General features: G+C 51.2%; 1 long non-coding RNA gene across 2 annotated transcripts; it reads left to right on the top strand.

Moving 5' to 3' along the window:
* The first annotated feature begins 1,143 nt into the window (after positions 1-1,143).
* LOC128315623 (uncharacterized) lies at positions 1,144-3,548 on the top strand. 2 transcript variants are annotated; one of them, XR_008298574.1, is made up of 3 exons: positions 1,144-1,290; positions 2,457-2,561; positions 3,362-3,548. It is a non-coding gene; the product is annotated as an uncharacterized LOC128315623 (long non-coding RNA). The 2 variants fall into 2 exon arrangements; XR_008298573.1 differs by lacking the exon at positions 1,144-1,290 and adding an exon at positions 1,606-1,982.
* Positions 3,549-4,316: the final 768 nt, after the last annotated feature.

The raw sequence follows: 4,316 nt of genomic DNA, 5'->3' as shown, positions 1-4,316 counted from the left end.
GCCAGCTGTCTGTCAACTGCGGAGCCCAGCTGGAGATTCCTGTCGGTTCCGCTTTGACTCGGACAGACAGCTGCGGGAGAGCGCCTCCGGGCCTGGGCCTGGGAACCGCTCACTGTTCCAGAAAAACATTCCTCCTCGGGAAAGCAAAATCGAACACCTCCTTCCACCGCAACCGGGGGGTGTGGAGGCTGGTTGGCAGGATAGAGGAGGAGGACACGGGATGGCACAAAATGGAAATTGCTTCCCAGAAGGCGGGGCCCGCGACGCTCTTGGAGGTGCTGTTCAACGGAGGAAGTGAGCTGCGAGGACCGTCTTCCCGTGACTTGCCCCATCAGTTCCTGTTGCTTTTCGTGCTGAGAAAAAGCCTCTTTTTTTTTTTTTCCTGGGCTCCTGGGTGTGTTATGTGTGGTTTGTAACAGTCTGCGGCCTGCCTCCCTGGGACTTGGCTCTGCATTAAAGAATGAAACCCTGGGGCATGATCCGTCTCACCTCTCCCCTACCCCACCGCCCATTTGTGCAGAGGGGACCCTGGTGACCTTGCAACTCTCTCTCTCTTTTTTAATATAAAGTTTTTTTACTTATTTTAATTTTTTTAAATGTTTGTTCATTTTGAGAGAGAGAGAGAGAGAGGGAGAAAGAGGGGCAGAGAGAGAGGGAGACACAGAATCCGAAGCAGGCTCCAGGCTCTGAGCTCAGCACAGAGCCTGAAGTCAGGCGCCAGCCCACCAACTGTAAGATCGTGACCTGAGCTGGGGTCGGATGCTTTAACCCACTGAGCCACCCAGGTGCCCCATAAAGTTTATTTATTTATTTTTGAGAGACAGAAAGAGAGCGAACGGCGAAGGAGCAGGGAGAAAGAGAGAGAGAGAACTCCAGGCAGGTTCCACACTGGCAGCGCTCCACGTGCGGGGCTCGAATTCACATGACCTGAGCGGGAATCAACGGTGGTCGGACCCTTAACCCCCACAACTGACTGAGGCAGCCAGGCGCCCCGCCCTTGCAAGCCTTCATCCCAGAGTTTAAAGGTCAAAGGTTAAGAACGGGTAGCTAGAAAATCACTTAGAAAGCAGCAAAGGTGATGATAGCTACGTTGTGGGGGACCATGTGTCCCCCCCCCCCCCCCCCCCCCCGCCCCACGGGAAATTGGTGTCTGGAGATAAATGACAGGGGCCTGCTGTGGGATAGGCTTCAGGGGTTGTGCCTTCTCGTTCTGTGTGCTCCACAGTCACTGAGCATAGAAAACTTGTGAAGATGGTTTCCTCTCTAGAAGGTGCTAGAAGATAAACTTAGGTATCTGTACTGGACATAAGGAGAGATGGGGTGGGGCTGCGGGGGAGGCGGCGGGTGAGTGGATAGAACCCTAACCCTTGAGGTTGGTAAATGGGAAGCAATCAGGTGCTTTCTCGCTGCCCCACTCCTTCAGAATCGCTGAGGGGGACCAGAGAGAAGGGGCGGATGCATCACAGGCGTGGCCCAGGGGGCCAGTTCCACTCTCTCAAAGTCCACACTGCTGGGCATCTGGATCCCCGAGGGGTCATTTGATAGGAGCCTCCCCCCGGGGGTCAGGCTGTATTTGGATTTTGCTGCTGCTGCTGGCTGGCCTGGAGGTCTGCCGCGTGGACCCATTTGATGCTGGAAAGCGTTACTCAAAGCAGGCCTTCCCTGGGAACCCACTAATCACACTTAAAAAGCTTTCCCGCTTCCCCAAACTTTCATCCTCCTGGACCATCCGGTCTCCAGGCCCCGGCTCAAGGGCCCAGAAGGAGTTGCAGGGGGAAGTTGATCCACAGGGGAGCCCGGTCCTCAGAGTTCTGAAGGCCCCTGGGGTGGTGGGACAGGCCTGGGCCTCCGGCCATCTTCCCTGTACCGTGGGCGCCTTCTGGGCTGTGTGTGCTGGGGACTGAGCCCTGACCTGTGACCCAGATTCTGAGGCAAGGAAGAGGGCCGGACTCTTCCGGGAAGTGTGGACGGTCTATGTGGAGGTACGTCTGCATATGTGCTTTGGGGCCTCCTAGGAAAAGTCATCTTGTTATGTACAGGATTAGCTTGCAGGAGATCTTTGGAGCCAGTAATTTGTTCAGGACTCATTTCCTCATAGGTACCTCACGAACTGTGACCTAACCTTCCTGATCCAGGGTCCTCCTGATAACCCCCTAGATGCCCAGGGCTTAGAATGCCCCTGGAACCCCATTGGAATCACCAGAACTTAATGCCACTCCTTACAGCTGTCTGTGGGCAGCCTCTATCTGCCTTTCAAAGAGATATTGGGAGTAGTCTTTTGTTTGAATGCTTGACAGGCTTAAGAAATCTGTTTTTATGTAAACGGTGCTTTGTAAGCCTGACCACAGCCTTGGGAGGTAATTAGAATGATCTCCAGGTTTTAGGTGAGCGAACCAAAGACCAGAGAGGTTTAGGGAAGGCTCGGGTGAGCGAGGAATCGTGTGTTTCTGTTCTAGGAGCTGTGTTCTTTCTGCTACATCATACTGACGAGACGGCAAGCTCCTTCCCCAAGAAAGAAGGCTGATGGAGGTTCCAGACACTTCCTCCTTCCTAAGGAAGAGGTGTAACTGTGATTTGTTTTTTCTTTTTTTTTAGTTTATTTATTTATTTATTTGGAGAGACAGGAGTGGGGGAGGGCAGAGAGAGAGAGGGAGAGAGAGAGAGAATCCCAAGCAGCCTCCAAGCTGTCAGTGTGGAGCCTGATCCAGGGCTTGCACTCATGAACCATGGGATCATGACCGGAGCGGAAATCAGGAGTCGGGCACTTAACCGCCTGAGCCGCCCAGGCACCCCAGAGCTGTGATTTTCGGAGGCAAATGCCCCATGCTTGTCACAAGTCTTGGAGGAGAGTTTTGAACGGTGTGGCTTTCAGGCCAACTTGGAGGGGCAGGGGTGGGTGTTTGGGGCCTTATGGAGCTCTGCCCCCTCCCCGCTGCCCCAATGTGTGCCGGGTCTCTGCACAGACCAGCACGGGTGGTGTGGTACAGGTTTTCTTTAAATTCATTCTGCTGCCTTCCTGTTGGCATACACAAGGCAGAATAGCAGAAAGCCTTTGTCTCTGGTTTATGCTCTAAAGCTGCGTTGTCCAATGCAGTAGCCTCTAGAGACGGGTGGCTGTTGAACACTTGAAATATGGCTGAGCCATTTGGTTAGTGTGAGATGCACACTGGCATTTCAACACTTAGTACAAAAAAGAGAGAAAGGAATGTAAAATGTCTCATTAACACATTCACATCAATGGCATCTGGAAACGACAGCGTTTGGGATATACTCAGTAACATAACAGCATTATCGCAGTTAATTTTACCTACTCCCCTTTTGGTAACTGGGCCGCTAAAAGTTCAAAATTCTCACGTTCTAGTTCCTCGAGACAACGCAGCTTACAAGGTGTTGCCGAATAGTTCAAAGGAAGCTGCGTTCATGTTCACATAAGGTGTTCATAGGAAGCCTGCTTTTCTTCCTGTTTATATGAAGAAAGTATAAACGTCGTAAAGCTGGGGTGGGGGGAAATCTTCAAAACACAAAAATAAACAATCTTCCTTCTGAAAGATGTATACATTTTCGTACAAAGGAAAAAACTCGGTGCAAAAGAGCAGGAAACTCCAGACAAGTTGCTGTGACCCGTAAGAGCATATGAGAGATCTGTGGGTTTATGGAGGATGAGATGTTCCCAGTCCTGGGTGTGAACGACAGGCTCCCAGTGTCATCACTGCACGGGGAGCCTTGAAGGACGAGAAAGTGCCCAGCACAGGAGGAGCACTTCGGCTTTATTTTAATTTTTAAAAAATTTTTATGTTGATTTTTGAGAGAGAGAGAGAATGAGTAGGGGAGGGGCAGAGAGAGAGGGAGACACAGAATCTGAAGCAGGCTCCAGGCTCTGAGCTGGCAGCACAGAGTCCGACGCGGGGCTCGAACCCACGAACTGTGAGACCGTGACCTGAGCTGAAGTCAGATGCTCAATTGACTGAGCCACCCAGGTGCCCCGGCATTGAAATACTTGAGTCACAAGAGCCTTATTACTGACACTGCCTGAGAGACCCTTTAAAGTGTGATTACTGTTATGGATAAAGAAACATTTTCAGGTCACGGATCCACAGCTAATGCCTCAGAGAGAATCTACAGGGTGGTGTTGGGTCCTTAATGTTGTTTGCTTGTTTAAACAATCTGATGAAATATCTCGTGTGATACTCCCCCATTAACTGTGAGCAGGACCTGTAAATATGATATCACTCCCACGAGTAGATTCCATTATGTGGCAAAGGTGAAGGGATTTTGCAGAGGTAATCAAGGCCCCTAATCACCTGACTTTGAATTAA

This window comes from Acinonyx jubatus, chromosome B2 (assembly GCF_027475565.1).
Source record: "Acinonyx jubatus isolate Ajub_Pintada_27869175 chromosome B2, VMU_Ajub_asm_v1.0, whole genome shotgun sequence".
NCBI classification, from domain to species: domain Eukaryota; kingdom Metazoa; phylum Chordata; class Mammalia; order Carnivora; family Felidae; genus Acinonyx; species Acinonyx jubatus.
This window is presented reverse-complemented; position numbering and strand designations above follow the sequence as displayed.